Source organism: Mobula hypostoma, chromosome 3, assembly GCF_963921235.1.
Source record: "Mobula hypostoma chromosome 3, sMobHyp1.1, whole genome shotgun sequence".
Classification (NCBI taxonomy): domain Eukaryota; kingdom Metazoa; phylum Chordata; class Chondrichthyes; order Myliobatiformes; family Myliobatidae; genus Mobula; species Mobula hypostoma.
The window spans coordinates 222,789,345-222,801,173 of NC_086099.1; the positions used below are offsets into that span (position 1 = coordinate 222,789,345).

General features: G+C 45.2%; 1 long non-coding RNA gene across 1 annotated transcript; it reads right to left on the reverse strand.

Annotated features, from left to right (window-relative positions):
• Nucleotides 1-2,404: 2,404 nt before the first annotated feature.
• On the reverse strand, nucleotides 2,405-5,923 carry LOC134343675 (uncharacterized). Its single transcript, XR_010017316.1, has 3 exons — nucleotides 5,813-5,923; nucleotides 2,862-2,913; nucleotides 2,405-2,627 (listed from the first exon to the last, which is right to left on the reverse strand). It is a non-coding gene; the product is annotated as an uncharacterized LOC134343675 (long non-coding RNA).
• Nucleotides 5,924-11,829: the final 5,906 nt, after the last annotated feature.

Sequence of the window (11,829 nt, forward strand, 5' to 3'; positions counted from 1 at the left end):
CATGATGGAATGGTAGAGTAGACTCGATGGGCTGAATGGCCTAATTCCGCTCCTATGTCTGACGGTCTAATTTGACGTCCATTGCCATTTCAACCATACCGCCCAATGAAACAATGTCCCTGTGGACCAAGGTGTAGAACATGGTACGTATAACTCACACACACCGATCACAAGGTGCATTTACGTCACAAGTTACAAGCGAACAGTCTAACACTGCTGGTGCTCCGTAGGTGGTGAGACCTGTGGGTGGGGGTCAGGAGTTCAGTAGCCTTGGACGTTGCTTTTACATTTATTGTGTATTTCATGCTGCATCGGATCCGGAGTCGCAATCAGTTTACACTTGTGGACTGAAGAGTGATGACAAACAATCTCAAATCGTGCATCCAGTTTACAGCTAACACGGTTTGGATGTCACATTGTTATATCAGCAACGCAAAATTATCTTTAAAAGATGCTAATCTGCAGTTTGAAGTATATCAGCTGTTTACTGATAAAAGTAATTTAAAAATCAATTATCATGGTTCCCAAAGGAAGTCATGTTTAAAAACGCCTTTAAACATGAGAGTGCAGATTCCCAGTTGAATCAGGCTGTCAATTAACTGCAAACCCAAACAGGACAGACGCTGCAGATGCAAGCTTCATCTGAGAACACGTCTTGGCAGCAACTGTACGAGTTAGGCCACATAGGAGCAGAATGAGGCCATTCAGCCCATCAAGTCTTTTGGTCACAGCGCTAGGTTGCAGGGTACTAGACCACAAGATGTAGGAGCAGAATTACAGGCCATTCGGCCCATCGAGTCTGCTGCACCATTCCATCATGGCTGATTTATTATCCTTCGCAAACCCATTCTCCTGCCTTCTCCCTGGAACCTCTGACACTCTGACCAATCAAGATCCACTGAGAGAGGTTTATACAATTATAAGACGTAGGTAACTCATAAACACAAGAAATTCTGCAGATGCTGCAAATCTTGAGCAACACGCAAAAAGTGCTAGAGGAATTCAGTAGTTCTGGCAGCATCTATGGAGGGGAATGAATAGTCAAAATGTAGGGATTTGGCACAGAGATGCTGTCTCATGTTGAGTTCCTCCAGCATATTAGAATATAGTTCAGGACGCGGCCATTCGGCCCACAATATTGTGCTGAACCAATTAAAACTGTAATGAAATGGCTACCTAGTCTCTTCTGCATACAGAATGTTCATATCCTTCTATTTTTCTCACATTCCTGTGCCCATCTGAACGTCTCTCACATGTCTGCCTCTACCACCAGCCCAGGCGGAGCATTCCAGACACCCACCACTAAACAAACGTCTTTCTCATCTCCTTTAAAATGACCCCCTCTCGCCTCAAATGCCTGCCCTCTGGTATTAGACACTTCAGCCCTGGGAAACAGATACTATCTGTCCACTCTATCTCCGGCTGCGATAATCTCATAAACCTCTATCAGATCCCCCCTCAGCCTTCGCCGCTCCACAGAAAACAAGCCGACCTCTCGTTATAGTACATGCCTTCTAATCCTGGTAAACCTCTTGTGCACCCTCTCCAAATTTTTCCGAACATTCGCAGCGTTGATTTAAAATTGTACACGCCGCAATTAAGCCCCTCGGCTCAGCAGACATTGAATGTTCGACGGGCTAGTGTTTTTAAAATCGTCCAAGGAATTGCCGCATTGACAGTTGCGTGCTGCTAGGTGCTGGGAATACTGTCAGGAACGGGAAAAGGTTGCGGAGAATCACTTCTCCTTTCGCTATTTTTTTAGAAAACTTTGCAAGCGCGGAGCGCGTCGGAAAAGGGGGCGCCTTGAAACTGCCCGCCTTTGATTGACAGCGCGGGTCGCCGCTGGAATGCCGAGAGGGCTCAGCATCCAAACAATTTCCGATTGACGGGCGTCCGCACCAATCCGAGGGCCGAGCGGCCCCGGGGTCCGATGGGCCAATGAGAGAGGCGTAAAGTGGCGACGTCATGGCGTGGGCGCTGTCAGGGCAGGCGCGAAGTTTAAAATTCCTGGGATTCCTTTGCAGGGCGCTTATAGCAGCGGGATACCGAGATGTTTCCCCACGACCGCTGCAAATGTAGCAGTGAAGCATGGGGTATTTTAAAATTAGTGTGGGGAGGAATCAGGTTTATTATCACGTGAAATTTGTTGTTTTGCCGCAGCAGTACAGTGCAATACATAAAAGGTAGCCATGGGTAATTATAAAAATATATCTAAAAATAAATGGAGAAAAATATAAAATATTTTCATATATATCTATATGAATAAATGAAGAAAGTAAAATAATGCGTTTCATGCGTTTGTGAAACATTCATAAATAAAGATGAAGGTTAGTTTTATTAGTCACAAGTCCATCAAAACATACAATGAAATCCATCGTTTGCATCCACGATCAACAGTCCTGACCAAATCTGACAGTGGATGGGAAGATGCTGTTCCTAAAATGTTGAGTGTGCATCCTCAGGCTCCTGTAGCACCTCCATGATGGTAGTAATGAGAAGAGGACATGACCTTGGTGGTAAGGGTCCTTTCAGAGCCATTGCCTTTTGAACACGTCCGCGATGGTGGGGAGAATTGTGCTCATGATGGATCTGACTGAGTTTACAACTCTGGGCAGCTGTTTCCAATCCTGTGCACCAGACAGAAATACAACCAGTCAGAATCTACAAAAAAGTATAGTCACTTCTGTGTGATTGCATCAATACTTCTTTGGGTGAAACTTCAAATATGTACAAGGTTAGCAACACATTAGTGTTTTCAGGAATATGAATTAGGTTTATTATCACTGATATACTGTATGTCATGAAATTTGTTTTTTTGTGACTGTAGTAAAAAGATCCTATAAGTTATGATAAGAACATACCAAGTCTCCTCAAATTTCAAATGAAGTACATCCACTGGGAGTTGGCAAGGGGCTAGATGACAAAAAAAAACATTGGATATAAACACAGGAAACTGCAGGCCACCGTTTCTTCTAAGCTGCGTGAGTGTGCGAACACACAGTAACTCAAATGCTCCCATGCACATAGCCTTTGTTGCCCCACAGAGGGAATTTTCTTTTGTTTAACATTAATATAATTTAGCCTGTAATTAAGTGTTCATGAATATAATCCATAAATTTTCTAAATAATAAACATACCACAACCTTAACTTTGAAACATTTTAGAGCTTCAACATATTTATTTTGTCAGTGTTTCAAGTCACAACACTCACAAATTGTAACAATAAACACAGAATAGAAGTCAGTAGCTCATTGTTAATAAACTGCCAGCCTGCTGAACGCCGACACCATCTAGTCAAAACATTTTATTTTTGTCAATGCACCTGTCAGTTGTTTTGACTATCTGACATTGTTTACTTGTGTTGTGAGTTATGGTTTGTGTTTGTTTGATGTGAAAAATTTTATGTTCTCACTTTTTTGATAAGTAATCTTTCAAAAAAATTTATTCTGTAAAATTGCATGACTGTGATTACTTTATTCAAATTATAATTTTTAGACTTAACCATATAACAATTACAGCATGGAAACAGGCCATCTCGGCCCTTCTAGTCCATGCCGAACTCTTACTCTCACCGGTCTCGTCCCGAAACGTCGACTGTACCTCTTCCTAGAGATGCTGCCTGGCCTGCTGCGTTCACCAGCAACTTTTATGTGTGTTGCTGGAGAGAGATCAAGGCACATTTGAGGAGAAGTGATCCGACAGAGGTCAAGGCACGTCGAGACAGAGTTGGAGTCAGAGACACTGGTGACCCCTGTTTCCATCCAGGGGGTCAGTGTGGACATGGTGGAGGATTACAAATATCTGGGGATACGAATTGACAATAAACTGGACTGGTCAAAGAACATTGAGACTGTCTACAAGAAGGGTCAGAGCCGCCTCTATTTCCTGAGGAGACTGAGGTCCTTTAACATCTGCCGGACGATGCTGAGGATGAGTCTGTGGTGGCCAGTGCTATCATGTTTGCTGTTGTGTGCTGGGGCAGCAGGCTGAGGGTGGCAGACACCAACAGAATCAGCAAACTCATTCGTAGGGCCAGTGATGTTGTGGGGATGGAACTGGACTCTCTGACGGTGGGGTCTGAAAAGAGGATGCTGTCCAAGTTGCATGCCATCTTGGACAATGTCTCCCATCCACTACATAATGTACTGGTTGGGCACAGGAGTACATTCAGCCAGAGACTCATTCCACCGAGATGTAACACAGAGCGTCATAGGAAGTCATTCCTACCTGTGGCCATCAAACTTTACAACTCCTCCCTTGGAGGGTCAGACACCCTGGTCCTGGACTTATTTCATAATTTACTAGCATAATTTACATATTACTATTAACTATTTATGGTTCTATTACTATTTATTATTTATGGTGCAACTGTAACGAAAACCAATTTCCCCCGGGATCAATAAAGTATGACTATGTCTATGACTAGATGGATGTGGAGCAAGCAAATTGGAGTTGAGGAGTTGAGGAGTCTGTCCACCTAAACCGGGAGCGAGGTTGGATTGATCGAGCTGATCAAGTATGGGCCAGAACATTGTAGTAGGGTCCAGGCCCAGAGCATATCAAGGTCCCAGTGCGGGTGATCACCTGGTGTTTGGACAATTTATACTCCGGCCCAGATAGACTGAAAAGGCAAAGTGTCAGGACCGGATGCAAGGGTCAGAGCAACTTGGTTTGCTGGTCCACAATGTTTACTCCTCTCTGTGTAGTGCTGAGGCTGTGAGACTGCTCCTACTGATACACACTTCATGTCCACGAGCTTGACAATGATTTGCACCTACTGTGTGATGACCTGAGACCGAGGCTATGGGCCTACTCTGGCTCTCCAGGCTCAGGGTCTATGGACTCAATTTTGTTCTGAATGTTGTTGCTTCCTTTTATTGTTTGCACGATTTGTGTTTTTTTCTCTCTCTGCACATGGGTGTTGGTCTTTTTTTTTAAAATTGGGTTCTTTTGGGTTTCTCGTTTTGTGGCTAGCTGTAGACAGATGAATCTCAAGGTTGTATAATCTATACATACTTCGATAATAAATGTACTTGAACCTTGAAGCTTGAATATTATTTTTAGTCATAACAAAAATTAACAAGTTACAGTCACGATACCATTTATTGGAGTGACAAAGTTTAAATCTGTAAGTTCTGACATCAATACTGCGTCTATTATTTGATTCATTCAACCTGTGTGTAATCACTTGAATAATAGGTTTCCTGATGATGAGTGAAGAGAATGTCAAGTTTTTGACACTGTTGCTATTGTAAAGGCAACCAATTTTGAATTTGGAAAATAGAATGTTGTACAACTGACACAAAATACTCTGATTATTATGAACTACGACAAAAGTGTTGCCTCAAATATATCACAGCAATGCTGCGATTTCAAATTTGTCATTTCTGAGTAAGTTAAGACTTGTTCAATTAAGATGTTCACTGATATGTTGAACTAAGTTTAGAAATGAAGGATCTGAAGAACTGTCAATTCTTGTCATCGTTGAAACATTTCTAGCTTATTGTGCTGACTGTGAACATGATTCCAATCAAATGTAAATCCAGAAACAGTCTAGAAGCAGAACACGTGGGTGATCTAATGAGGATTAAGATCTATCTTTCATCTGGATGTGAAATTAATCTGGACAGTGTTTATAGACAATGGATTTGTAACAAAGACACAAGAAACCGTTTACAAACCGTGAAAGATTTTCTTTACACTATTTCATTACACTCTTCAATTAATAAATAACATCAAAAGTATGTGATTTTTCAATTTTCATTCTAAGGATTCATGGTGTGCATCTTACAGAAAAGAACATTTAAAGTACCGTGAAGTTTTCAGGCCATGTAAAAATTTCCTGCTCAGAGCCATGATCGGTCTACACAGCTGTGATAAAAGAATTAGAGGAAACGTTGATGCAGGTGCTGGAAACACAAACTACTGGAAGAACTCAGCGGCCCGGGCAGCATCTGTGGAGGTAGAAGGAGGGTCAAATCAAAGTTTCTGATTAAGATCTTGCACCAGGGTCTTCAGGTTACATCTTATCCAGGGTCTAGACCAAATGTTGACTCTCTCTTGACCTTCATCAACAATCATGTAGCATGGAACAGGTCCTCTGGGACAAATGGTCCAAGCCAACCGAGATTCCTATCTAATCTCATTCCATTTGCCCAGGTCAGTACACAGATGGGAGTGGTGTGGTGGGTACGGTCCAGGTTTAGGTCAATGGTACTAGACAGAATAACAGTTTGGCAGATTAGATGGGCTGAAAGGCCCGTTTCTGCACTGTGGCATTCTACGGCTCTGTGACAAATGTCCCAAATCTTTTTAACCCTTTCCTGTCCATGTACCTGTCCAAGTAGTGTTAAATTTTGTTCATGTACCTACCTCAAGTACTTCTCCCAGTATCAGATCAGCTTTATCATCACTGATTTACGTGACATAGAGTTTGTCGTTTTGCGGCAGCAGGAAGCTCTTCCTAAATTGTTAAGTGTGGGTCTTCAGGTAGTGAGGAGCAGAGGGCATGACCCAGATGGAGAGAGTCCTCAGTGATGGATACTGCCTTCCTGAGGAGCCACCTCCCGAGGTTGTGACGAGACTTGTGCCCGTGATATAGCTTGGTGGGTTTACAACCCGCTGCAGCCTCTTGTCTCTATACCAGTCAGAATGCTCTCCATGGGCTCTTACCTCTTCGGCCGTTAAGATCATGCCCTCTTCTCATTGCTACCATCAGGGAGGAGGTACAGGAGCCTGAAGACACACACTCAGCGATTCAGGAACAGCTTCTTCCCCTCTGCCATCAGACCCAGATGGAGAGAGTCCTCAGTGATGGATACTGCCTTCCTGAGGCTGATGTGTGTTTCCCCCGACTTCCCCTTCCTGAGGCTGATGTGTGTTCCCCCGACTTCCCCTTCCTGAGTCCGAGCTGTGTTCCCCCGACTTCCCCTTCCTGAGGCTGATGTGTGTTCCCCCGACTTCCCCTTCCTGAGGCTGATGTGTGTTCCCCCGACTTCCCCTTCCTGAGGCTGATGTGTGTTCCCCCGACTTCCCCTTCCTGAGGCTGATGTGTGTTCCCCCGACTTCCCCTTCCTGAGGCTGATGTGTGTTCCCCCGACTTCCCCTTCCTGAGGCTGATGTGTGTTCCCCCGACTTCCCCTTCCTGAGGCTGATGTGTGTTCCCCCGACTTCCCCTTCCTGAGGCTGATGTGTGTTCCCCCGACTTCCCCTTCCTGAGGCTGATGTGTGTTCCCCCGACTTCCCCTTCCTGAGGCTGATGTGTGTTCCCCCGACTTCCCCTTCCTGAGGCTGATGTGTGTTCCCCCGACTTCCCCTTCCTGAGGCTGATGTGTGTTCCCCCGACTTCCCCTTCCTGAGGCTGATGTGTGTTCCCCCGACTTCCCCTTCCTGAGGCTGATGTGTGTTCCCCCGACTTCCCCTTCCTGAGGCTGATGTGTGTTCCCCCGACTTCCCCTTCCTGAGGCTGATGTGTGTTCCCCTGACTTCCCCTTCCTGAGGCTGATGTGTGTTCCCCTGACTTCCCCTTCCTGAGGCTGATGTGTGTTCCCCTGACTTCCCCTTCCTGAGGCTGATGTGTGTTCCCCTGACTTCCCCTTCCTGAGGCTGATGTGTGTTCCCCCGACTTCCCCTTCCTGAGTCCGAGCTGTGTTCCCCCGACTTCCCCTTCCTGAGGCTGATGTGTGTTCCCCCGACTTCCCCTTCCTGAGACTGATGTGTGTTCCCCCGACTTCCCCTTCCTGAGGCTGATGTGTGTTCCCCTGACTTCCCCTTCCTGAGGCTGATGTGTGTTCCCCTGACTTCCCCTTCCTGAGGCTGATGTGTGTTCCCCCGACTTCCCCTTCCTGAGACTGATGTGTGTTCCCCCGACTTCCCCTTCCTGAGGCTGATGTGTGTTCCCCCGACTTCCCCTTCCTGAGGCTGATGTGTGTTCCCCTGACTTCCCCTTCCTGAGGCTGATGTGTGTTCCCCCGACTTCCCCTTCCTGAGGCTGATGTGTGTTCCCCTGACTTTCTTTTCCCTGACCCAGAACATCTAACAGTTAAGTGCTGACTTTTCTAATTAATTATTCCTCTCCGTGCTTTGTGACACCTCGGGTGGCAACCTTGTTGTTCCTTAAGCGTTTGTCTGTATTTTGCGAGGCCGAGTTGCTAGCTCGACACTCAAGCCAGCACAGATGGAAAGCGTGCTGGGAGCTGGCCGGGTTCAAACCCAGGACAACTCACCTCAAAGTCCAGTGCTGAGCCACTACACCACTAGCCAAACCGTTCTATTACCAAGAGAGTTTTCTCTGTGATCCTCACTGCTGTTTACATACAGCCAAAGGTCAATGTTAAACACTCCATGTTCTGAGTGACGCCATCTGCAAACAAGAAACAGCGCTACCCTGATGCCTTTCAAACCATTGTTGGGGGCTTCAATCATGTTTGTTTGAAGAAATCGCTGCCCAAACATCGTCAACATATCACCTGTAGCACCAGGGGTTCCTACACACTTGACCACTGCTGTACCACGATAAAGAATGCCTACTGTTCCGTGCCCAGACTGCATTTCGAGAAATCTGATCACTTGACTGTCCTCTCCTCCTACCTACATTGCCTATAAAAAGTATTCCCCCCCCTCCCCCAGAAGTTTTCATGTTTGACTGTTTTACCACATTGAATCACAGTGGATTTAATTTGGCTTTTTTTTTGGACACTGATCAACAGAAAAGACTTTCATGTCAAAGTGAAAACAAATTTCCGCAAATTAGTCTAAATTAATTACAAATATAAGACACAATATAATTGATTGCATAATTACTCACTCCCTTCAAGTCAGTATTTAGTAGGTGCACTTTTGGCAGCAATTACAGCCTTGAGTCTGTGTGGACAGGTCTCTACCAGCTTTGCACATCTGGACACTGTAATTTTTCCCCATTCTTCTTTACAAAACTGCTCAAGCTCTGTCAGATTGCATGGGGATCATGAGTGAACAGGCCTTTTCAAGTCCAGCCACAAATTCTCAATTGGATTGAGGTCTGGACTCTGGCTTGGCCACTCCAGGACATTAACTTTGTTGTCTTTAAGCCATTCCTGTGTATCTTTGGCTTTATGCTTGGGGTTATTGTCTTGCTGGAAAACAAAACAAAGTTCTCTTGCAGACTGCATCAGGTTTTCCTGCAGGATTTCCCTGTATTTTGCTGCATTCATTTTACCCTCTACCTTCACAAGTTTTCCAAGGTCTGCTGCAGTGAAGCATCCCCACAGCATGATAGAGCCACTATTATGCTTCATGGTAGGAATGGTGTGGTTTTGATTTATGCTGTATTTGGCTTACACCAAACATAGTGTTTAGTCTGATGGCCGAAAAGCTCAATTTGGTTTCATCAGACATCAGAACTTTGTTCCAGCTGACTTCAGAGTCTCCCACATGCCTTCTGGCAAACTCGAGCTGAGATTTCATGTGAGTTTTTTCAACAGTGGCATTCTCTTTGCCACTCTCCCATAAAGCTGCCCCTGGTGAAGCACCCGGGCAACAGTTGTTGTATACGCAGTCTCTCCCATCTCAGTGACTGAAGATTGTATCTCCTCCAGAGCTGTCATAGGTCTCTTGGTAGTCTCTCTCACTAGTCCCTGTTAGAGTGATTTTTGGCTTTAGGATATATACCTTCAGCAATTGACTCTGGCTACCAGTCCTCACATCTCAAAATGTACTGGGCATTTCATTTGGAGTACAGCTCTGAGCAATGGGTTCCTAAAGGCAACCAGTCAATGCTGATTAAAATTCATTTGGATGTCTGCGGTGGGGATGTGAATCAGGAGCTGTGAAGGTTGTATGCAGTTTCAAAGAAAGCATTGTCCATACGTTGTAGATATGGAATTGTCCTTTGATGTTTGGCACATAAAATATCGAGCCCACATTGGGCCAGCAGACCTTTTGACCGAAAGCGTCTCCACACAATGCCTGCTGTACCTTGTTTTTTCCAATAAAGAAGCTGTTTTATATCTACCAGTAATTTTCTCCGGTGACTTCATTCACATAACAACTATCTCTTTTTCTGTTGATCAGTGTCAAAAAAGCCAAATTAAATCCACTGTGATTCAAGAAAATATGAAAACTTCTGGAGGAGGAGGAGTGAATACTTTTTATTGGCACCATTTATACAGGCAGGAGGCTAAAGAGCAAGGTTCCAGAGATAAGGACAACAAAAAGGTGATCGTGGGAGGCTGAGGAGGTACAAGATTGCTTCAGTTGGTGAATTGAGGAATGAGTTCAAGGCCTCATCAGAGGACCTGAATGAATGTACTATGGACTTTATTAAAACAGTTGTAGATGAGAGTGTCCCCACAAAATCACTCGGTCTTCCCCAACCAGAATCCCTGGATGAACCATAAGATCCGCAATCTGTTGAGGGCCAGATCGGAGGCATTCAGGTCTGGAAACCAAGGTAAATGCAAGAGGTCCAGGTAAGATCTCCATAAAGCCATCTCATATACGAAGTGGCAATTTCGGGCTAAACTTGAATAACTGAAGGATGCTCGACAGCAGTGGCAGGGCTTGAATGCCATTCCCCCCTACAAAGTGACGCAGGTGACAACAAGGCCTCGCTCCCTGATAAGCTCGATGCTTTTTATGATCACTTTGACCATCTGAACTTGGAGGCACCTTCACAAACTTCCACAGCCCCAGATGACTCCATGATTTCAGTTGCTGAGGCCGACGTGGGAGCATCTTTCAGCAAAGTGAATGCAGGGAAAGAATCTGGCCCAGACGGGGTACCTGTCCAAGTTCTAAAGACGCGTGCTGATCAACTGGCTGGAGTGTTCACTGATCGCTGTAACCTCTTGCTTTGGCACCTGCTTCAAACAGGCATCAATTATACCAGAGCCAGGAAGAACGTGGTAACCTCCCTCAGTGACTATCATCCAGTAGCACTTACATCCACGGTGATGAAATGTTCTGAGAAATTGGTGGTGAAACATATCAACTCCTGTCTGAGAAGCGTCTTGAATCTGCTCCAATGAGCCAACCGAAACATCAGGTCCACAGCAGATGCCATCTCACTGGCTCTTCACTCAACCCTGGAACATCTGGACAGCAAAGGTGCCTACATCAGGATGCTCTTCATTGACTACAGCTCGGCATTCAATACCATCATCCCCTCAAAACTAATCAATAAGCTTCAAGAACTCAGCCTCAATACCTCCCTGTGCAACTGGATCCTCAAAATCCTCACTTGCAGACCCCAGTCAGTTCAGACTGGCGGTATCTCCTCCACAATCTCCATCAGCACAGGTGCCCCACAAGGCTGCGTGCTTAGCCCCTGATCTGCCCACTTTACACTTATGTCTGTGAGGCTAAGCACAACTTCAATACCATATTTAAAATTGCTGATGACACCGCTGGCGTTGGCTGAATCAAAGGTGGTGATGAATCAACAAATAGGAGGGAGATTGAAAATCTGGCAGAGTGGTACCACAACAACAACCTCTCACTCAATGTCTGCAAGACCAAGGAGCTGATTATTGACTTCAGGAGAAGGAAACTGGAGCCCATGAGCCAGTCCTCATTGGAGGATCAGAGGTGAAGAGGGTCAGCAACTTTAAATTCCTCAGTGTTACTATTTCAGAGGATTTGTCCTGGTTTAGCATGTAGTGCCATTATGAAGAAAGCACAGAAACACTTCTACTTTCTTAGAAGTTTGTAAAGATCCAACATGTGGACAAACTTCTGTAGATGTGTGGTAGAGAGTATATTGACTGGTTGCATTATAGCCTGGTACGGAAAAGCCTACAAAAAGTAATGGATATGGCCCAGTCCATCACAGGTAAAGCCTTCATCACCATT